This window comes from Narcine bancroftii, chromosome 6 (assembly GCF_036971445.1).
Source record: "Narcine bancroftii isolate sNarBan1 chromosome 6, sNarBan1.hap1, whole genome shotgun sequence".
Lineage (NCBI taxonomy): Eukaryota > Metazoa > Chordata > Chondrichthyes > Torpediniformes > Narcinidae > Narcine > Narcine bancroftii.
In genome coordinates this window covers 241,865,393-241,889,626 of record NC_091474.1, presented here as the reverse complement: position 1 = coordinate 241,889,626, position 24,234 = coordinate 241,865,393, and the positions used below count along the sequence as shown (strand labels likewise).

The following is a 24,234-nucleotide window of genomic DNA, read 5'->3' as shown; positions in this document are numbered from 1 at the left end:
TTGATGAATGGCAAACTGGTTTGTAACCAAAAACATACAACACTCATATAACCAAATAGTCAAATCATTGAGTAATAAGTTACATTAACAGGGTGTATCCAGCTTATGCCTACAGAATCATACAGTGTGGAAACAGTCCCTTTGGCCCACTTGTCTATGCTGTTCAAAATGACCACAATAAAATCTGACTATTCAAACATGCATAGGAATTTATAATTTTGAAGTTAAATCACCCTGCATTTAAATACCACCTTTTTTTTTAAATTTTTTATTTTTCACACCATAAATCACATTAGCCATGATATACACTTTTTCTTTTTCACACATATACAGTGACTTTTTCTCCCCCCCCCCTCCCTCCTCCCAAGCCACCCCCCCACCCCCCCCTCATCCATTTTAGGTAATACCTTAGATGAGGAAAAGATGCACCAAGAGTAGTGTAAACAATTAATGTGCTGTGACTGTAGTTTTTAAAAATTCTGTCCAATATATTATATTTTTCAGTAATTTTTCCAACCCCCCCCTTCTAATTAATAGTTTTTAAATCATTTGTACAGTCTCAATGGGCAATTGAATTTCCAGCTACTTTATTGGGTGACATGGTTAAGGTGGCACCTAATACAGTGGCAGCGACTTGGCTTTGAATCCAGTGCAGTTATTGAGGAGGTTGTATATTGAGTGAGTGTGTGTTTTCTCCGGTTTCCTCCCACCCTTCAAAATGCACGGGGATTGTAGGTGAGCTGGGGCATTTGGGAGGAGGGCACGGGTTCATGGGTCTGAAAGGCCGGTTACCGTGCTGGATGTCAAAAAACAAATTGTGCCAATGTCTCAGATTTTCAGCAAAAATACCAGAAGCAAAAGCTATTAAACCCCTTCAAGTTAGATTTAAAACTTGCACATGTGTATAGGTGCTTCATCAACTGGAAAGATGAAACATGCAGAAATGCTATAATTGAGACCTTGGCCCATCTGACTGGTTATTATCAATGGACCTTCCTGCCACAGGGAAAGTCAGTACGTGCCTCTTCATCATGGCTGCAAGTCCCTGTAAACCACCCACTCAGGTGCACATGGACATTACTGACCCATCCAGCAAGTCAAGAAGAATCAATCATAAACCTTTCTCACCTTTAAATACAAATCTTTGACATTGTCAACTGGGATGGAATAATAGAGAACTCCTAAAATGCTGGAGGAACTTCAGGTAAAAATCTTAATCTCAGTTCTAGGAAGGACATGCCATGGATGTCAAGTGCTGTAATGCTGATCAAGGAAATTTGTTTTTGAGACTAAAGGAGTCACTCTGCCATCTGTCATGATCTTTCTCAACCTTTTGTTCCAATAGCTAAAGAACTACCTTCTAAAATAGTGTGAACTCATTGAAAGGCACAGAGGAGTTTGTAGAAAAGTGCAAGAGCATCATTAATGACCATCCACTGTCTTTCTCACCTTATCAAATCCTCTTAATCGATCATCTGACAATATGCAAAAGTTAAGATTTTCTTTACTGAGACATTCCAAGAGTACTTACTAAAAATAAGTTGAAAAAGGTTATTTACGGGGTGCTAAATGGAGGACACCACCTTTGTTGACCTCACCAAAGCCTTTGACACCGTGAGCAGGAAAGGGCATTGGAAAATATTAGAGCGCCTCGGATGCCCCCCCATGTTCCTCAACATGGTTATTCAACTGCACGAAAACCAACAAGGTCGGGTCAGATACAGCAATGAGCTCTCCGAATCCTTCTCCATTGACAATGGCGTGAAGCAAGGCTGCGTCCTCGCACCAACCCTCTTTACTATCTTCTTCAGCATGATGCTGAAACAAACCATGAAAGACCTCAACAATGAAGACGCTGTTTACATCCAGTACCGCATGGATGGCAGTCTCTTCAATCTGAGGCGCCTGCAAGCTCACACCAAGACACTGCTTTCATTGCCCATTCAGAGCCAGCTCTCCAGCGCATGACGTCCTGTTTTGCGGAAACTGCCAAAATGTTTGGCCTGGAAGTCAGTCTGAAGAAAACTGAGGTCCTCCATCAGCCAGCTCCCCACCATGACTACCAGCCCCCCCAACATCTCCATCGGGCACACAGAACTCAAAACGGTCAACCAGTTTACCTACCTCAGCTGCACCATTTTATCTGATGCAAGGATCGACAAAGAGATATACAACAGACTCGCCAAGGCAAATAGCGCCTTTGGAATACTATACAAGAGTCTGGAAAAACAACCACCTAAAGAAACACACAAAGATCAGCATGTACAGAGCCGTTGTCATACCCATGCTCCTGTTCAGCTCCGAATCATGGGTCCTCTACCGGCATCACCTACGGCTCCTAGAACACTTCCATCAGCGCTGTCTCCGCTCCATCCTCAACATTCATTGGAATGACTTCATCACCAACATCGAAGTACTCGAGCTGGCAGAGTCTGCAAGCATCGAATCCATGCTGCTGAAGACCCAACTGTGCTGAGTGGGTCACGTCTCCAGAATGGAGGACCATTGCCTTCCCAAGATCGTGTTCTATGGCAAGCTCTCCACTGGCCACCGAGACAGAGGTGCACCAAAGAAGAGGTACAAGGACTGCTTAAAGAAATCTCTTGGTGCCTGCCACATTGACCACTGCCAGTGGGCTGATCTCGCCTCCAACTGTGCATCTTGGCACCTCACAGATCGGCGGGCAGCAACCTCCTTTGAAGAAGACTGCAGAGCCCACCTCACTGACAAAAGACAAAGGAGGAAAAACCCAACACCCAACCAACCAATTTTCCCTTGCAACTGCTGCAACCGTGCCTACCTGTCCCACATCGGACTTGTCAGTCACCAATGAGCCTGCAGCAGACGTGGACATACCCCTCCATAAATCTTCGCCCGCGAAGCCAAGCCAAAGAAATGGAGGATAATTTCATTATGCAAAGCTTAAATTTAAACTTTGGCATCTGGATAGACAGGGTCTGATCAGGAGCACTCAACATGGATTTGTGGGAGGAAGGTCATGTTTGACCAATCTGATTGAATTTTTTTGAAGAGGTGTCTAGGAATGTGGATGAGGGTAGCGCAGTGGATGTTGTCTATATGGACTTCAGTAAGGCCTTCGATAAGGTACCACATGGAAGGTTAGTTAGGAAGGTGCAGTCTTTAGGTATAAATTTTAAGATAGTCAAATGGATTGAACATTGGCTGAAAGGGAGAGGCCAGAGAGTGGTAGTGGATAATTGTCTGTCAGGTTGGAGGCCGGTGACCAGTGGTGTGCCTCAAGGATCTGTATTGGGCCCATTGTTGTTTGTTATATACATTAATGATCTAGATGATGGGGTGGTGAATTGGATTAGTAAATATGCAGACGATACTAAGATAGGTGGAATAGTGGATAATGAAGAAGGTTTTCAAGGATTGCAGAGGGATTTGGGCTGCTTAGAAAAGTGGGCTGAAAAATGGCAGATGGAATTTAATGCTGATAAGTGTGAGGTGCTTCATTTTGGTAAGAAGAATCAGAATAGGACATATGTGGTAAATGGGAGAGCATTGAGGAATATAGAAGAGCAGAAAGATTTAGGAGTAACGGTACATCGTTCCCTGAAGGTAGAAACTCACGTGAATAGGGTGGTGAAGAAGGCTTTTAGTATGCTGGCCTTTATCAATCATTGCATGGAATATAGGAGTTGGGAGGTGATGTTGAGATTGTATAAGACATTGGTGCGGCCTAATTTGGATTCTGTGTGCAGTTCTGGTCGCCTAATTATAGGAAGGATATAAACAGAGTGGAGAGAGTGCAGAGAAGGTTTACCAGAATGTTGCCTGGGTTTAAGCATCTGGAGTATGGGGAGAGATTGGACAGATTGGGTCTTTATTCTTTGGAGCGTAGAAGGTTGAGAGGGGATTTGATAGAAGTATTTAAGATTATGAAAGGGATAGACAGAATGGATGTGGATAGACTATTTCCGTTAAGAGGAGGAAAGATTAAAACAAGAGGACATGAGTTAAGAATTAAGGGGCAGAAGTTTAGAGGTAACATGAGGGGGAACTTCTTTACTCAGAGAGTGGTAGCCGTGTGGAATGATCTTCCGGGAGAAATAGTGGCGGCGGAGTCAATTGTATTATTTAAGAAAAGGTTGGACAGGTATATGGATGAGAAGAAGATGGAGGGTGATGGGGATCGTGCAGGGAGGTGGGACTAGAGAGGGGTGTTTGGTTCGGTGCGGACTAGAAGGGCCTAATGGCCTGTTTCCGTGCTGTAATTGTCATGTTATTATTATTATTAAAACACCTACCGACCGGTAAGTCTAAATTTGAGCTTCCAGTAGCCATCCATTTCAACTCATTCTGACAGTGACATTTCTGACGTTTGCCTCATCTATTGTCAGGGTGAGACTCAGCACAAACTTGAGGAAAACACACCATATTCAGCCTTAAACGATTTTTCTGATTTTAGCCTGTTTTACAATTCTCACTCCATGGGTGTTGTCTGGCCTGCTGAGACCCTCCAGTTCTTTGTTCCAGATTCCAGACCCTTACTCCCATTTGATTTCACTATTTCCATTTCTTTATCTACTGGTGTATTTATTATTTCTTTCACTTTTCTTTCCCTTACCCCTTCTGAATGCTTTCTTCCTCTATCTGTCATTTTACCTCTCAAATCTTCTGCCCTACCACCTCTGGGACTCTCCCCCCAGTTTCTTTCCCCACATATATATGCAATTCCACCAACTGTACATTAATCTTGATAAAGGGTTTCAACCCAAAACTTTCACTGACCATTTCTATCTATGGACGCAGTCCGTACTGCTGAGTTCCTCCAGCAATTCTTCCTTTTTAACTTCTATGTATCTATTTAAAGTATTAATGGCTCATTCTCTTTTTCTCTTCCACCTTTCCAACCTTTACCCAAGAGCACAGCTGGGAACTACCATTCTATAAATCAATTTGGATTCATTGTCATCTGATAACAATAATAAATCCAAATCCCAAACAAATCTGTCACAGTCCCACGACGCAGGGTGGACAAGATAGAATATTCTCCAATACCCAGAAAGACAAAATCCATAATTTTGGGAGACACAAAGAAACAGCAGATGCTGGAATCTGGAACAAAGAGAGGAGCTGGAGGGTCTCAGTAGACCAGGCAATACCCAATGGAGAGGGAGGTGTGAAACATGAAAATCTGCAAATGCTGTGATTGTAGTAAAAACACAAAAATATTGATGGAACTCAGTAGGTCACAAAACATCCATAGGAGGTTCAGGCCTGAGCTCTTCTTCAAGGTATGAGTGAAAAGTTCATTTAACATCTGATTGTACAAGTACAACCTGGTGAAACGGTGTTCTCCGATCTTCAATGCAAAACATGCAAACACACAACCAGACATAGCATCCATCCCGACAAGCAATACATATGCAGGACAACTACACATATCTAAAAATAAGTAAATATTGTTTAATTCTCACTGCCCGTGGAAGAAGATGTTCCTCAGCCTGGTGAATCTGGCTCTGATCCTCTTGTATCTCTTCCCCAATGGGAGCAGCTGAAAAATGCTGTATGCGGGGTGGTAGGGGTCCTCAACAATTTTGAGTGCCCTTTTCAGACAATGATCCCCGTAGATCATATCAATTGGGGGACTGGAGGGGGGAGTGGTGGAGGAAGACCCCAGTGATCTTCTCTGTCGCTCATATGTTCCTGTGGATTAACCTCTGATCCAATGCTTTACAGCAGAGGTTTGCAAACTGTTTTTTTCTACTTCAGAGATGCTCTGTGATTAGTAAGGGATTACTAAAGGCTGTATGTGAACCACTGGTCTAGGTCCAATTGTTACTGCAGTATTTTGCTTTAGAAAAATTGTCATTAGCCATTTCCTTTGGAGTTATGAAAACATGCATGTAAAGAGTCAATTAGGAAACTTTTCTTTCCACTCACATACCACCTTAAGTACAGTAATCTGTTACTAATCAAAGAGCACCTATGGCATAGGCAGGGATTACTTAAGGTGGTATGTGAATGGAAAGAAAAGTTTGAAAACCACTGCTTTACAGCAACCATGCCACACTGATCCAGCCAGCCAGGATGCTTTCAATAAAGCTCTTGTGGAAAATTGGCACAATGGGGGCTGGTAGCCTTTCCTGCAGGCAGGCATTTGAATAAAAAGGCTGGGGGGGGGGAGGGAAGAAAGGGCAGGAGGAGGAGCATAGACCATAGGCAAAAGATGATAATTGGACATGGATAGGAGGATCAGGCTAAGTGAAGGGGCTGGCTGTTCTTGTTGTAGACTCCTACTCATCGGGGAAGCCAAATGCAGACTGGGTGACAGCATTTGGGAGGGGGCAGATAAGATTCATCGGGATATGGCTGGGATTGGAGGGCTTGAATTAAAGGCAGAGGATGGACGAACAGTGACCTTTATTTCCTGGAGTATAGGAGGCTTCTAGAGAGTCACAAAAATCATGAGCCTTAGAGTTTTACAATATCGTGAGAGGCAATGGATAAGGTGGATGCTGTCTTTTTCCAAGGGTAGATAAATCTACAACAGGAAGGGAGTTAAGAGGGACTCAATGGGAAACCTCTGAGAAGGTACTCAGTATCTGGAACGAACTGTCAGAAAGAAAGACATTTGGGAAGATATGTAGATAGAGAAAGAGAGGGTAAGCAAATGTAAGTTTTTTGGGAGTCACCATCTCAGAGGATCTTTCCTGGACCCAACACACTAATAGCATTGAGAAGAAAGCCTGTCAGCGCCTCTACTTCCTCAGGAATTTGCGGAAGTTTGGTATGACATTGGAAACCATGGAGAATTTCTACAGATGTGCGGTGGAAAGTGTGCTGATAGGCTGCATCATGGGGACACTTGAGCGTCAAACCTTGATGGAGAATAGCAGCAATCGTCAAGGATCCACACCACACTCTTCTCGCTGCTGCTGCCATCAGGAAAGAGGAAAAGGTGCCATAAGACTCAAGTCACCAGGTTCAGGAACAGCTGATATCCCTCCACCATCAGACTCCTCAACAATTCAGAGACTCACTTAAGGACACTTACCTTTGCCCTTTGATTGTTTTTTATTCCCCTCTCTGTATGCACAGTGTAGTAGCCCGCTAACCAGGATGCGACACGGTACACAAAATGGCCGATGAATACGGCGACCATGCAGACCCCGTGGGAGCAAATGACCTTCGTTCCAGGTGACCACCCACATGGCAGGAAACAGCGAGTAATGGCAGAAACTCCACCCAGTCTGAGATCAGCGCTGCCGTGCCGTTACTCCCGACGTCAGCAGCGAGGAGTGAATATAAGCAGAGCCGCCAGCGCAATAAATCAGTTTTCAACTTCGACTCCTCAGGAGTGTCTTCTTTCCGCACCACAGTAGTGCACACGCTGCAACAGTTTGTGTACATTTCTTTATTTGTTTCCATACGTATGTTGCAATTTTTTGGCACTACCAATAAGTGGTAATTCTGTCACGCCTGCAGGAAAAGGAATCTCAGGGTTGTATGTGATGTCATGCATGTACTCTGACAATTAATATGAAATCTGAAGGAAGTAGAAGGACTTGGACTAAATGCAGGCAAATGGAACTAGCCCAGAACGCCAGCAGAAACTTGGATGAATTGGGCTGAAAGGCTTGTTCCGTGCACTATGACTGCTTTGCAAGAGATCCTCGCTGAGTCTGCAAGCCAAGCCTTGAGCTTTTGCTTGTCATTACTTTAATCTATAACCAAAGCAATTTATAAATGGAAATGATGTCAGAATATAAGACGGATATGAAAAATCTGATTGGGTGAACAACAATGTTGATCTCAACATCAGCAAGACAAAGGAGCTTATTGTGGATATTAGGAAGGGGAGGCTGAGGACAACCTGTCCGCATTGATGGAACAAAGGCAAAGAAGGTTAGTACCTTCAAGTTCCTGGAAGTCTACATAATGGAGGACCTCTCCTGCAGCTATCTTATCAAGGCAAATGTGAAGGCAGCACACCAATGCCTATTCTTTCTAAGTAATCTAACAAGATTAGACCTATTGTCTAATACTCCATCAAACACCTACAGGTATACTGTGGAAAGTGTACTGACTGGTTGCATCACAGCCTGGTTTGTTCTATCAAGAGTGCCTAGGGAAGCAGAAAGCTGCAGCGGTGAACCAAGCCATGCCCTTCACAGACACTGACCTCCCATCCATTGAAGATTTCTGTGAGGCACTGCCTTCAAGGTGGCAGCCAACATCATAAGGTATGCACATCTCCCTGGTGACTACCTCTTCTTGCTGCTATCTTTGGAGGAGAAGGTACAGAAGCATAAAGTCCAGCACCTTTATGTCAAGATTAGTTTTTATCCAATTGCTATCAGGCTCTTGAACCTCCCATCACTACTCTAATGTACACTAGAACCACCAAAAAGACTGTGGAAATACCACCTCTTTTCTTGCCCTGTTGTAACTATGAATATCATCCATCTTTCATACTGTGATGGAATATTTGGGAATGTTTTTTGGAGATAAATTGGTAAAATTAGAGAAGATTACATACATGCACACACTTTAAAATATCTTATTTGAAACATTGGGGAATTCATATCCCCAGTACTTTGAAGAGGAACTGTGAGGAATGGTATCCACATTTCACAAGTAGGTGCTAATTGAAATGATATCATGAAATGAATGGACTATTGTCTTGGAAGAGCCAGGTTGTCTGTTTTGGACCTTTTTGCAAGGCTTTTGACCTCTCTGCAAAGTGCTCACTCAGAGGTCATTGAGAGGTTCTTGTTTACCTAAAACAACAGATGGAGCAGAAGACTAACTCCTGTTGTTTGCTGGAGAAGGAGGGAGTTTTGCAAGTTAGAGAGAGAAGGACATGCTGCTGACGGTTTTGAATCTCAGATAGATAGAGAGAGAGACAGAAGGGAGTCTTTGACTATCTGTCTGATGTTTCTCTTGGAATAAGGGAAACAGAAAGGAACTCTGTGGAGCCTGAAAGGAAGAGGTCATCATCTGGAGAACCCTGATGGGGCAAGTTTCATCAGCAAGACATTGAGGTGACTAATGGTACCTCAGTTGTGGAAATCCTGGAACAACATATCTTTCTCTGCAAACCTACAAGAACCTTCCTGAGCGGTAAACATTTACCTTAGGAGCACCAAAGCCTGGTGAACTTTATACATGTTAAATTTTGTGCACGGTATAAGAATTGCCTGCAACCAGTGAACTTGGAAGAATGAGAAGTGAGATTGAACTGTGAACCAAAGAATGTTTTTAAAATTGATCGTTATATGGTTATATGTGTGCTGAGAATTAGAAGGGGATTAAGTTGGGTTGGTTAAGTTGATAGTGATAAGTTAAAGTTTGATTCTGTTTTCATGTTTAAATATAATTAAAAACAACTTTTGTTTAAGTAACTACTTGTCTTGGTGAATATCGATAGCTGCTGGGTTTTGGGGTCCTTTGGGCTCGTAACAATACTTAGCATCTCTTTCTGCATTGTAAAAAAAATCCAATAGCATTAAATTACAAAGTACCTTTTTGTGTGTGCATCATTGTCTGGAGAAACGCAGAAAGAAAGAGGTTATCATCTGGAGAACCATAATGGGGCAAGTTTCGTCATCAAGACGTGAGTTTTTGTGTGTGCACCATTGTCTGGAGAAACGGAGAAAGAAAGAGGTTATCATCTGGAGAACCCTAATGGGGAAAATTTAATCAGCAAGACACTGTGAGTTTTTGTGTGTGCACCATTGTCTGGAGAAACGCAGAAAGAAAGAGGTTATCATCTGGAGAACCCTAATGGGGCAAGTTTCATCATCAAGACGTGAGTTTTTGTGTGTGCACCATTGTCTGGAGAAACGCAGAAAGAAAGAGGTTATCATCTGGAGAACCCTAATGGGGCAAGTTTAATCAGCAAGACACTGTGAGTTTTTGTGTGTGCACCATTGTCTGGAGAAACGCAGAAAGAAAGAGGTTATCATCTGGAGAACCCTAATGGGGCAAGTTTAATCAGCAAGACACTGTGAGTTTTTGTGTGTGCACCATTGTCTGGAGAAACGCAGAAAGAAAGAGGTTATCATCTGGAGAACCCTAATGGGGCAAGTTTAATCAGCAAGACACTGTGAGTTTTTGTGTGTGCACCATTGTCTGGAGAAACGCAGAAAGAAAGAGGTTATCATCTGGAGAACCCTAATGGGGCAAGTTTAATCAGCGAGACACTGTGAGTTTTTGTGAGTGCACCATTGTCTGGAGAAACGCAGAAAGAAAGAGGTTATCATCTGGAGAACCCTAATGGGGCAAGTTTCATCATCAAGACGTGAGTTTTTGTGTGTGCACCATTGTCTGGAGAAACGGAGAAAGAAAGAGGTTATCATCTGGAGAACCCTAATGGGGCAAGTTTAATCAGCAAGACACTGAGTTTTTGTGTGTGCACCATTGTCTGGAGAAATGCTGTTTTGTCAGTTTATACACGTACAATCAGATGATAATAAACAAACTTACAAGATCACACAGCTGGAGCCAAGAAGTAATGTGAGACCTACTCCCCAGTGAGACACCAAGACGTGTACACAATAACATGTGGTGGGGTGGGGGGGAGATAGTGATGCCTCAAAGACCTTTAAGCCAATATAATTGGTGAGATTTGCCTGAACTTTAACTGCAGCTCCACTGTCTCAGTCAAAAATATTCCTCAGTTATATTCTGAGCTCCATCAGTGTCAATCTGAGCACCTACAGAGCACAGAAAAAAATATTTCAAAGACACAACGGTCTCAAAATAAATTTTTAATCTCAGCCTCAAATAACCGACCTCTCACCTAGAATTATCCACATTTGAAGACTCCAATGTTTAAGAATATATCCACAGAATCTTCCTGTCATTCCTTTCACGAGGTCTGCTGTTAGCCAGCTCCACACAAAGCAGAAAAAACACCTGCTGCTAAGGGAACCCTCATCACCCCAGAGTTTGGCAGTCCAAACCTCTAACAAACCCTGCACCTCACTGGTCTCATTGGCTTCAACTAGCAGTTAGCTGACCAGCCCAATGCAAGCTGCAATGCCAACATTTGAAGATATCACCCTTACCCCGAAAAGGTTTCTTTATCCAAATGATCAGAAGATTGACTGTAGTTGCTGTGTACTACCTCTGGTTTTTACAGTAATGAGCTCTTACCTGCCCTTTCAACCAAGAGAAAACATTTTAAAATCTATTCTTTTTATGTTGCAATTTCCAAACCAAAGTCTTACAGATGCCATTTTACTCAATCCCTTGAATCTTCTCTCCTTTCCCCTCATATTCTTTAATTATAATATATTACTGAGACAAATATTACTGGGAAAGAGTAGAATAAGTGTTAGGCTGGACAGCTTGAAAAACTCTTTCAAGTGCTGCATTCTTCTTTTGGTTGCTCAAAATTAAAAAAAAACAAATTACCGTCAGTCCAGACATTAGAGTACTGAATTTAATTAGCGGACAATTGAGTTTAGCTGATTAATTTGGCCGAAATGTCTGACCCAGAATTTGCTTGCTCCTTACAAGACAGTAACAGCACTCAATGCACATCATTCAATTAGTCTCTCTCTTTGGCAAATACCACACTAACCTCATATGTACCCAGAAGTCAATTAATTCTCACATATGCTGAGGATACCAAAATTAAAGGAATAGCCCCAAACTAATTTTTATCTTAATTGCTAAAAATATTAAGAACCAAAGGGAATTGACAAAAGTCAGGAATATGCAAATAAAGTTTATTTTGAATGGATTTATTTTGAAAAATTAAAACTAAAAGCACAAAATAAGCCTCAACAACAAATTTACAAAAACATGCACCTTTAGACTTAATAGCAAACCTTTGGAATCAATAAATTAAGTTCTTCATATGCATTTGATTACCATGTTATGTTTTATCATGTAGAATCTTGGAGTATGAAACAAGCCCTTTGGCCCAACTCATCCATGCTGACCAAGTTGTCATGTGGGCTAGTCCCACTTGCCTGCATTTGGTCCATATTAGCGTAAAAGTTCCATTATTGTCACGTAACACTACATCTAGAATACAACATACATGAAATTCTTTTACTTTGTCTATCGTAAGGAAGACAGAGTCGCCACTTTGTTCAGCACCCCTCAGAGAAATGAGGCCCCAGCGAGGAATGAACTCACGACCCCTGATTTACTGTCCACTGAGCTATCAGAGCGTTTGTAAACCTTTCCTATCCATTATCTGTCAAAATATCTTTTGAATGTCAAAACTGTACCAACTTCTATACGTTCTTATGAGAACTCATTCCAGGTACATACTACTCAGAGTGAAAAACTTGAAGCTCATTTCCCTCTTTAATCTCTTTCCTCTTACTCTAAACCTAGCACCCACCCATCTGAACTTCAGACCATGGATCCTCGCCCTGACGCCAGCCTATCCAAACTTTAGACCGTGGATCCTCGCCCTGGCACCCATCCACCTGAAGTCCAGACCATGGATCTTTGCCCTCACGCCAGCCCATCTGAACTCCTGACTGGATCCTTCCTCTGACGCTCACCCATCTAAATTCCAGACCACGGATCCTCGGCCCAGCACGCACCAATCTGAGCTATCGACACCTCGACCAGGAACTTGCCAGCTGAGCTCCTGATGCCTTGAACAACGCAGGTCCTCATGAGGTCAAACGTGTGACTCATGTAAAAATCGACACTCCACTTTTTTTGTCCCAAAATGTGGTCCAAAAAATTTGATTACACAAGTATAAAGCATAGAACACATAAGTCTTTCTGTCCTGTTCACTCTAAACTAGGCTGAAGTCAAATACAAAATGGTGGCCACCAAGGCCCACTCTTGCAAAAGGTGTCATTGGGAAACTTGTTGATGGCACTGGAATTGTGCCTGGCCATACAGTTATGGATGCATAACGTCTAGAGCAGTGGGCTAAGCATGCATTCTTGGGGTGCGCCTATGTTGATAATCAGTGAGGAAAAGTTGTTTCCAATTCATACTGGCTGTGGTCTTCCAATGAGAAAGTCAAGGATCTAGTTGCAGAGTGGGGTACAGAGGCCTAAAGTTTGTAGCTTCTTGACCAGCTCTAAGGGAGTAACGGTAATGAAGGCCGAGCTGTAGTCGGTGAAGAGCAGCCGTATTATGAATTGCTGTTTTCGAGGTGATCCATAGCTGATTAGAGAGCCAGCGATATTGTATCGACTGTGGAGCGATTGTGACGATAGGCGAATTACAGTGGGTCCAGATCTTTGCTTAGGAACGTGTTAATTCTGGCCATGACCAACCTTTCAAAGCATTTCATCACAGTAGAAGTTAGTGCTCCTGGGCGGTAATCATGGAGGCTGCTCACATTATTCTTCTTGGGCACCAGGTGGATTGGCTCCCTTTTGAAGCAGGTGGAACCCTCTGACTGCCACAATGAGAGATTGAAAATGTCCATGAACACTCTGGCTAGCTGGTTGGCGCACATTTTCAGTCTGCCGTCCGGGCCTGACGCCTTGCGAGGGTGCACCCTCTTGAATGACGTTCTGACATTGCTCTCAGAGACAAATATCACAGGGCCCTCAGCCTTGTCATGGATTCTAGTAGGCGTTGTTTGGTTCTTCTTCTCAAAGACATAGGTGATGTTCAGCTCATCAAAAATTGTTTGGTTGTGATAATACATTTCTTGTATAATTTCATTTTATTCCATTGTCTTTGTCACTCTCACACACACACACACACACACACACACACACACACACACACACACACACATCACAATCTTAAGATGCCCCACTTCACTTTATAGCTACTTTCATTAGAACCCCTGATGTGGTGAATCCAACACACCTCTGACAAAACATTGAAGTAGGAATTAGTCATTTCTGCACTTTGGTGATGGAATCTCTCTTGGCTCTGTCATCTGGGGAATTCCATTTCTCCACCAACAGTTGGTGTATTTTAAGCCAGCACATGGGAACAATGGAGTCTAAGTTTAATGTCTCAAGGGAAGAAGAAACCTTGCCAGAAAATTGGAATGTCTGGACAGATCACGTGTTCTGTTCTCTGGGGTAGAACTTGAATCCATCATCTTCTGATGGAAAAGTAACAAGACATACAGCCTGCACCAAAGACCAAAAATCTGACGGTTGTGCCTTGTCATTTCTATAAATGCTTTCCATAAAGAACTTTAAAGAGAGAGCCAAGGTACTAGAAAGTTGCCTCAGCCCAATTTGAATTGCTCCACCATTCCTCATACAATCCTTTAATTGCAAAGTCTAAATATTGGATTCCCTTTCTAAACATCTTCAATATGAGGGATGTATTGATGTATGAAATCAAACCTCTCAGAGTGCCAGCTCAAGTATTCTAAAAAACACATTTCTTGAGCACCTTTGTGGCTAGAGAGGACTTTACAATGAAGGACTTGAGTGCCATCACCACTGCAATGTAGGAAACGTGGCAGCAAATTTGCATCATTATACAGTAAATAAACAGGCCAAACTTGTTCTGTTGAGCAAGGTACTAACCACATTTGCCTGCATTTGACTGTATCCCTCTCGATCTTTCTTCTATAAATCTCTCAACTCTCAAGTTGTAATGTACCCACTTTTATATTTCCTCTGATAACTCGTTCTGCACACCCGCCACTCTCAGTATGTAAAATTTCACGCTCCTCAGGCCCTTTATGCAATTTATTTTCCTCTCACCTTAATCTCATGCCCGTAGGTTTTAGATTCCCCTACTCTGGGGAAAGAGACTGGGAGCATTCATCTTATCTATGCCCCTCATACCTTTGTAAAGGTTGAAATAGAGGCTTGGGAACTTGGGGATGCCTTGAAGAGAGTCTAAGTTAGAGAAGGTGCTGGAGAAGTCACACAGGTCGATAAAATTCCCAGGGCATGATCAAATGCTTCCCAGGAAATACAAGAAGCTTGGGGATGTAAATGCAGCAGCCTGAGCAGAAATCTTTGCACAGTTAGACGTGGGTGAGGGGCAGGAAGACTGGAGGGTGAGATAGAAGGTTATGGGTGTGAGGGAGGGAAGAGTTAGATTGTTGAGTAGGTTTATATCGGTCGGCTCAACATCATGGGCCAAAGGGCCTGTACTGTGCGATAATGATCAAGGATGGATAAGTGCAGAAGGGTATGCCGGAAACAGCACGAGGTGTACTCAAGGTAAAAAGGTGCAAATCTGAAACACAAGGCTGCATATATACTGAACAGCCAAAACTGTATGTAGATGACAAAAGAAAATTAAGGCAGATTCCACAGATGACATGAAATCTTCTGATAACTGGTTCAAGTAAATAAGATTCAGACAGGCTCAACTCTTCACCTGAGTAGAGTGGAACAACCAAATTTTGAATAGGAAGAGATTTTACTGGCATTTTGGGTATCATGACTATCGAAAAAAAAATCAGTAGTTGCAATAAAACAGCAAATAGAAGGGAAATCAAAGGGACTGTAGCACAATCACATTTTCAACTGACAATGGAAAGAGTACTTTCCACAGAAATAATCTTGATTATCCATTGAGAATGGAATAAGTCAATTCTATATCAAAGGCATTTTCGGCAGGACAACCCTCCTTGTTCCAATGTCATTGTTTACCTTATTAATTAAATGTTTCAACAAAGATGCTTCCTTCTCCCCAATTCCCATTTATATACAAAATCTTTCAGTATTCTTTCCCTATTTTATCAATTTCTATTTTAATCCATGCTGGCTTTTCTCACATAAAAAAATGAAGTGAGAGACCTAATTTGAGCTGTTTTATAATAGTTAAAATTTGGTGATTTTTAAACATTTGGTCTCAGAAAGGAATTAGATATATAGAAGATTGTTACGAAGGAAGAAATAGAATGTCATTTGCACAATAAAAAGTAAATATGGGATACAAGATAATACACTTCTCTGTTATTGTCAATTAAGGGCTTATTTAAGGGATAAACTGGGTCCAACAATGTTATTACTGAAATTATACCCAAAATGCTAATTTGCAATATTCATATAAAAAAATTTATTTCAGCTATATACACTTTATTGCAGAAAGGGATTCCTAAGGGGATACATGGTTCAGGCAGCAATGGGAGACAGACTTAAATATTAACATTGATGAACAAAATTGGTCAGAGTTATGTCATAGAATGACAGACATATAAATGTTAGATACAGATTAGTTCAATATAATTTTTTTTACATCAATTATATTGCATGCCACAGAAGTTAAATAGATTGTAATCAGATAATCAGATCAGTGTTTTAGATGTGGCCAGGAGATAGGTACTTTATTTTACACATTCTACTTGGCCCTGCCCTAAAGTGAGACCCTTTTGGATAAACTTGGCAAATGCTGGAATGCAGCACGCTTAGAAAGTAAACGGCCATTGATGTTACGACCCAGAGCCTATCCTCAAGAGACTCAGGCCCAAAACGCTGATTGCATTTGACTTTCTAGGGATGTTTTGCAACATTCTGATCTTCTCCAGCATCTTCATGTGCTTCACTGGGCTCCAGCATCTGCAGATTTTCTTATTTACTTGTATTAGGCAGTCGTCCCCTTTGCCTTCGCAGATGCTGCTTGACATGCAATGATCTTTTATGACCTTGATCACGTTCTTCAACATGTGCCAGGTCAAAGATTTTAGGAGAAATGTAGTAAACACAAAATGGGTCAGAAAATTTAGATAGAAGATCAATGAAAAATTTTCATTCTTCTTTGGCTTGGCTTCGCGGACGAAGATTTATGGAGGGGTAAATGTCCACGTCTTCTGCAGGCTCGTTTGTGGCTGACAAGTCCGATGCAGGACAGGCAGGCACAGTTTCAGCGGTTGCAAGGGAAAATTGGTTGGTTGGGTTTTTCCTCCTTTGTCTTTTGTCAGTGAGGTGGGCACTGCGGTCTTCTTCAAAGGAGGTTGCTGCCCGCCGAACTATGAGGCGCCAAGATGCACGGTTTGAGGCGAGATCAGCCCACTGGCGGTGGTCAATGTGGCAGGCACCAAGAGATTTCTTTAGGCAGTCCTTGTACCTCTTCTTTGGTGCACCTCTGACACGATGGCCAGTGGAGAGCTCGCCATATAACACGATCTTGGGAAGGCGATGGTCCTCCATTCTGGAGACGTGACCTACCCAGCGCAGTTGGATCTTCAACAGCGTGGATTCAATGCTGTCGGCCTCTGCCATCTCGAGTACTTCAATGTTAGGGATGAAGTCGCTCCAATGAATGTTGAGGATGGAGCGGAGACAATGCTGGTGGAAGCGTTCTAGGAGCCGTAGGTGATGCCGGTAGAGGACCCATGATTCGGAACCGAACAGGAGTGTGGGTATGACAACGGTCTTCCAAAGGCGCTATTTGCCTTGGCGAGTCTGTTGTCTATCTCGTTGTCGATCCTTGCATCTGATGAAATGGTGCACCCGAGATAGGTAAACTAGTTGACCATTTTGAGTTTTGTGTGCCCGATGGAGATGTGGGGGGGCTGGTAGTCATGGTGGGGAGCTGGCTGATGGAGGACCTCAGTTTTCTTCAGGCTGACTTCCAGGCCAAATATTTTGGCAGTTTCCGCAAAACAGGACGTCAAGCGCTGAAGAGCTGGCTCTGAATGGGCAACTAAAGCGCCATCGTCTGCAAAGAGTAGTTCACGGACAAGTTGCTCTTGTGTCTTCAAGGAAACCACACAAGTACATGGTAGCTAAGAATATCGCTCTTTGATGTGGCGTTCACGTGAAGATAGTAAAACAAGAATGTGAAAATGCACAGGTCTAAAATCACCCACCACAAGGGGACAGGAAAAGCCTAAATTTAGACTGATTGAGATGGTAGCACTGATGGCAGTGTAACTCGAATTCTGTCAACACGGTGTCAAACTAAACTGGAGCTCCTATCCCTGAAATCAAAGGTGAACCTATAATGTTCTGACTCAGGGGCAAATGTCATCCAGTGAACCACAGATGAAACTGCAGTAAATTGTCAGAAACCACCAAAAAGAAAATGACAATGTTCAGCGTCTGCATAAAAAGCAAGCAACTTTGAATGAGACAGATCTTCTTACTAAATTGCAAACCTGGAATTTTAGTGATATGAAAAATATCCGAGATGTGTACACATTGCTCACAAAAATTCCCACCAGATAGTAAGATAAAGCGTTCATGGCATTTGAAGAATTAATTAAATTAACATGATGCACAATGACACAACTGTATCCTTAGTGATGTTAACAAGGTCTTGAAACTGGTACACAGTAAGCAAAAGTGCTGGAGAACCTCACGCAGTGTTTGTAGGAAACAAAGGGATAATCAATGTTTTGGGCCTGAACCCTTCATCAAGGTATGAGCAAAAAAGCAGGCAGGTGTCTGAATAAAAAGGTGGGGGGGGGAGGAGAGGAGGGTAGATGGGGCAGGGGGAGGTGCAGAAGCCAACAGGCAGGATGTCATGGGTGGGATGGCAGAAGAGGAATAAAAGATGAGAAGTGATGGGGGGAGGGGACAGCTCTGAATGGAGAGAGAAGGGGGCGTGGAGCTGAAGGAAAGAAGAGGAATAGGGAAAGGAGAGATGGGGAGCAGGCCTAACAGAAACTGGATGTTGATGTTGAAGAGTCTCAAGACGGAGTATTAGGTATTCCTCTAATATGCAGGTAGTACACACAAGTGCGGAGAAACTCAGCATGAAATTCGTACTACCCACTCTGAAATTAATATTTTGCAAATAATATGCTATTTCCACACTGTTGCTTATTCAGGCAATTTCTACTGGACGACTCTAGTTGTACCCAGCAACAATACTAAATGTTAGAGCACAAAAAGTCTTCACTCTCTGCATCTATTATTAAGCAGGGAAAGAACAATGTTTTTAGCTGAATGCAAGTCCCAACATCAGGCTGGAAAGAACTGACAACAGAAACATTTATTTAGATTGTAGTGGGCCGCCGAACGCGCCATGCCAGAAGCTGCAACCCGACACCGGGAGCCTGTGGCCTACACCACCGGCCAAGATGGTCTGGTCTACGCTCTTCGAAGCACGTGGCTGCAGTGTCCCACTCCGATAGGCTAGCCAGCAGCAGCCAATCGGGTAGATCTAGGGAAACAGCTACACCCGGGGATGAGAGGGGCTCACTGATTGGCCACTCTTAAGATAGCACTAAACAACCACTCCCAGGAAGTGGGTCGTAATGCCACCAGACGGGTGGAGTGATGATGTCAGAGATGGGCTCCTGAGCCCTTTATGAGCAGAGGTGCCAGCATAATAAATTCACTCCTGTAGTGTCAGTCTCTTCTTTGAGCAGAACCTCTCCGGCCGTAGCAGCTGCTTACAAGATGCATTTGTTCATTCTCAATGTCTCAGGAAGTTTCTGTTGAATAAGGAGAAAACACACACAAGAAACAACATGCTGTGGGGGCTGCAGAGTAGCCTCTTTCACACTGCCGATTACATCGGAGCTTAACCTGCCAATATCACGGGTTTAATTGTGCAGTGTGAAATGACATAACCAGGCAGGCCGAGTAGATTTCAGCTGGGCTCTGATGCATGGAGAGAGCAAGTGTCAGAGTCCGGCCAAGTTAATCACCAATCGCCCTCACCAATCGCACTGATAGCCTTCTGGCAGTGTGAAAACACAACCTGCTCTCGCACTGCCATTGCTGGAGATGGGATGCCCCTTAAAATACTAAGTTGCAGAATTACCTGCAAATAATGGTGCATTGTGAAAGGCTCCCGGGGTCAGCTTGCCCTGCAAATTTTCCTGTTTACTAGGATGGTTGGCAGTGAGAAAGGAGTTAGTGTTGGCAATACTTTCACACTGCCAACCCTGCTAGGAAGTGGAAAAATTTACCAGCATGCTGCACTCAGGACCCTTTCCCACTATAACATGATTTACCTGGTGAATTGGCAACCTGGCATTTTAAGGGGGGGGGGGGGGGTCCGCCTCCACCAGTGACAATGCGAGAGCAGGTTGTGCTTTCACACTGCCAGAAGGCAATCAGTGAGTTAACTTGGCTGGGCTCTGACACTTGACCCCACCAAGTGTAAGAGCCCAGTTGAATTTAACTTGCCCTGCCAGGTAGGGGATGTTTCACACCACACAACGACTCGGTACGGTTGTTAGGTCTGCTTTGTTCATGAATGAGTGAGTCGAACACCAGACTGAGTCGAAATCAAGGTTCTTTGTTCTTTATTGCCGGATTGTAACACTTGCAACTAACAGTGTTAGTTGGAGAAGGCGCATTCTGCCGTTATCAGCAAGTGGTGTTTTTTATATACCTTAGGATATGTACTTAGTAAATTATCATACCATGACATTGTCCAATGAATAAACTGTTGCTGTCCCTCTCTGCTAGCCTCCTGCACATCAATTTGTCATCCCCACTCTTATCTTGAGAGTACAAGGTCACAACTGCATCTTGTTACGGCCCAGCACTGGGTGACTCCCAGCTCATGATGTTTTTACCTAACACGGTCCTGCTAAATTACCAGGTTCAACCCACATGTAATCAGCAATGTAATCTGCAGGCTGCAGAGTAGTATCCAGAGTTTAGTTGCCTCCTGTTTAAAAAAAACAGCTGCTTCAAATACTTACCAAAGGCTACTCAGGTCCCAAGATTGGGTCGAGGGAGAGAGTGAAAGTAAAAGATACTTTCAATTAGTGGCCCTGGCTCAATTGTACATCGTTAAGCGGTTTACCAGAGACCATAGCAAAATTCTTTTCAATACCACCAAAAATTAAAACTATTCCTTTAAGGTTCTGAAGGATGAAAAAATGCTATATTTGTTCATATATGAACATATCTTCAACCAATTATTTCCATGGGAAGTACTTTGAAAAAAAAGTTGATACATAAATGCAAATCACTTTGGTACAAATGAGTTTGAACATGTATCCAGTTCTGAAGCAGCAAATGCAAATTTTAAACCAAATCCTTGGTCACAACTAATTTCTGTCAATGTCCAGACCAACTCCAAGATTTCCATTCCTCAGATGAACAGAAGATGATTGTGGACTTCAGGAGAAGGTGGTCAAGCGTTCTCCATAGCCCATCAATTGTTCTGCCGTGGAGAGCTCAAAGTTCCTTGGTGTGCATATAAAGGACAACCTATCCTAGACCCACATCACATTAGTCAGGAAGGCACAGCACCATCTACACTTCTTAGAGAGGTTGAGGAAGCCAACTTTTGACAGGAGCACAATTGAGAGTGTCCTATCTGGCTGCATCATGGTGTGGTGTGATAGCTGCAAAGCATTGGACAAAAGATTTATACAGAGGATCATTAAAATAGCCAAGAAGATTGCTGGGATCTCCCTTTCCTCTCCTGATGTCATTTACGGGACCGTTGCTAAGAATTATAAAGACCCTTTCTAGACATTTTCAACAAAGGGATCAGACTTGAAACATTGGTTGCCTTTTACTTCCTAAGTATGCTACTTGACCTTGCTGAGTTTCTCCAGCAAGTTTGTATACTGCTCATATTAAAGGTAGATAAATAATTGATAACCAAAAGGGTGAAAAGTACCAAGGATAAATGGGAACAGGTTGAGGTCAAATCCCATTAGCCATGGTATTTTTGCAAAGTTTGATGTGTTTGGACATTAAGAATGCTAACTTTTTAAACAAATTAAATAAAAGACCGTGTACAGTCTTTTTGCAGTACCAATAAGTGATAATTCTGCCTTGCCCACAGGAATCTCGGTTGGATGTGATGTCATGTATGTACTCTGGCAATAAATCTGAAAATAACTTCACACTTGCACACATTAATGACTGGAAAATCCAAATCACTATTTGATTAGTCAGAGTTGAATGCAGTAATTCACAACAAGCATGTCAAAATTAACACATCCCAAGAAACATTAACACAATTTCTAGTAAAAGCCCCTTCCTGCCCCAAGTGAACAATATGTTCTATTAGAATAAACAATAAAATGTTTAAATTGATGCACCTTCCTTCTCTCTGCCATGTATATTGGGACTCATCACCCCCCCCGCCCAAAAATTCTCACCTTCTACCCCCTTCAGGGTTTACACAACACACTTAGGTTGTTGATTACCCAAAGGGAAAGCACATGCAAGATGTGGCCTTCAAATGCACAGGACAAAAAAAGTCCCAAGTTGAGATGTTGGATGACAGCTCTATTGGCCACCTACAGCCTGCACTGGCATGGGTTGGCTCTTGCAAGAGAACAGGCCTAGTTGTGCCATTATCGGTGTTCATCCTGTGCTGAAGAGATTCGATTGCACTTCCAGTGTTTATCCATATTTAAAGCTATTACAAGATCTACAAGATTCTGAGAAGCACAGAGTCTTATCCCCAGAGTGAGAATAGCAGACATCAGGGACATCCCGCGCTGTGTGTAAGGAGTTGGTACGTTCTCTCCATGTCTGCATAGGTTTTTTTCTGGGGCTCCAGTTTCCTCCCACTGTTCGAAATGTACCGGAGGTGTAGGTTAATTGGGTGGCACGGGCTTGTGGCCTGTTACCATGCTGTACGTCTAAATTATTTAAATCGAAAAAAAAATTAAATCTCTATAAAGTGAAGGGAGGAACTTTTAGGGGAGACATCAGGGTTAAGTTTTTTTTTAAAAGCCCAGAGAGTTGTGGGCACCTGGTGGAGGCATTTCAGAGACTCTTAGGCACATGGATGGAAGGAAAATATGAGATAGGGAGGGTTTAGATATTTTATTTTTGGTAGGACTAGATTGGTCCGCACAACATCTAGGCTGAAGTGGTCAATGCGGATTGAAGATGATAATAAGAAAAATGACAGTGTTGACAAATCAGTAACAAAACAGTATCCAAAAACCAACGTCCAACAGGATTTTCGTTTCCCCTCCCTTCCCAATTCCTTCGACAAGACTCCTTTTAGTTCCCACTTGCCGCTTCTGATTTAACCCCGAGGCCAGCAGAAGAGGGGAATCGCCCAGACGACGATCAAGCATTTTGAGGACGGGATGTGGTCAGTTCCGCCGGCTGGGATGTCAATTATTTATTACTAGGAATGAGACCTTTCGTGAACCTACATTTCAGACGGGCTTATCGCGGAAAAGACAAGTGGCGATCCACAGACTTGAAGAGGGTGAAAACGCTGCCGGTGGCTTGGATTCGGGTTGACAGGTGGAGAAGCCGTGTGTCCTCGCCACAAGGAGCACGCCGCGTCCTTCCCCCACCCCACGCTCAAGGGTAAGACTGAGCAAAGGGAACTGAGCCGGATCTACTCGCAGCCCTGTGGTGGGACTTCACGCGTTTCATCTTTAAGATGAACCACAGCCTCTGCCTGACTCCATGTCTCTTGGGGATAAAAAAAAAGCACGAACGCCTGCAGCCACCGTGGTTGAAGTAAAAACGCAAAGCTGGAGAAACTCGGCAGGTCGAATAGGACAAAGAGAGAGAGAGAGAGAGAGAGGGGGGAAAAAATGCACGGCCCACAATTCGGGCTTGAGCCTTTCATCAAGGTGTGGGCGCATTTTCCCTCAAGCCCGAACCGTGGGTTATTTATTTTCTGCCCTCATTTTATTGAGTGTTGGAAGGTGGTTGGTTGCTGGAAACGCATGCACTCGGATGGTGTTGCAAGATTCGTGACTTATACACTGTGATGATTCCCTTTCACTTCACCCGAGACCATCACAGCACAGCCACAGGCCCCTTCGGCCCCTCGAGTCTGCGCCTAGTCCCACTGACCGACTGTCGGGGAACATTGGGAATTGATTTCAAGATAAACAGCGGCTCCATTTTTTATCAAATTCATACATGGGATGGTGGGAATGGTGGGGGGGGGAGAATGGTGGGGGGGGAATGGTGGGGGGGGGAAATGGTGGGGGGGGAGGGGGGCTTTCCCCGAGTTTCCCCTTGTGCATTCGGGGGACTCGAACGCCGGCGCTCCCCTCCGCCACGATGCCCACGTGCCCCACTGCGCCCCTGATTGACAGCCGTCCCAGGGACCCTGACAACGCCGGCCTCCTACCTTAGCAACCGGCTCGCCACCCGACCCCGGGCTCCAGAAACCAGCAGTCAGGAGGAATGATTACGGGCGCTCGGCGTCAAACTCCGACGCTCCTCGATGGGCGAGGATCAAACAAACCGACGCCATCGACGGCGGGGGGGGGGGGGGGTGGGCGGGGGAGAAGCCGCACCGACGTGCTCACCCCGCCTGGACACGCTGACGTCACGGCCGCCGCATGGCGTCATGGTTCCACCTGACCCTGCCAGGCCATGACGTCACCTCCGAACATTCCTCCTTTCCCCCCCCCCCCCCAGGCAAATGATAATATTTATTATTTGTTCAGATCAGGCCAGGATATTGGGGGAGGGGTA

General features: G+C 43.6%; 1 protein-coding gene across 8 annotated transcripts in view; it reads right to left on the bottom strand.

Moving 5' to 3' along the window:
* The window catches only part of LOC138737182 (CSC1-like protein 2), a 243,333-nt gene extending 219,108 nt beyond the window's left edge, over positions 1 to 24,225 (bottom strand). For 3 of the 8 annotated variants that reach the window (XM_069887811.1, XM_069887809.1, XM_069887812.1), the window contains exon 1: positions 23,885 to 24,225. The gene's annotated coding sequence lies outside the window, so the exon portion shown is untranslated. Of the gene's footprint in view, positions 1 to 9,497; positions 9,616 to 23,884 lie in introns of all 8 variants that reach the window. The other 5 variants (XM_069887808.1, XM_069887810.1, XM_069887813.1 and 2 more) reach the window with 4 other exon arrangements.
* Positions 24,226 to 24,234: the final 9 nt, after the last annotated feature.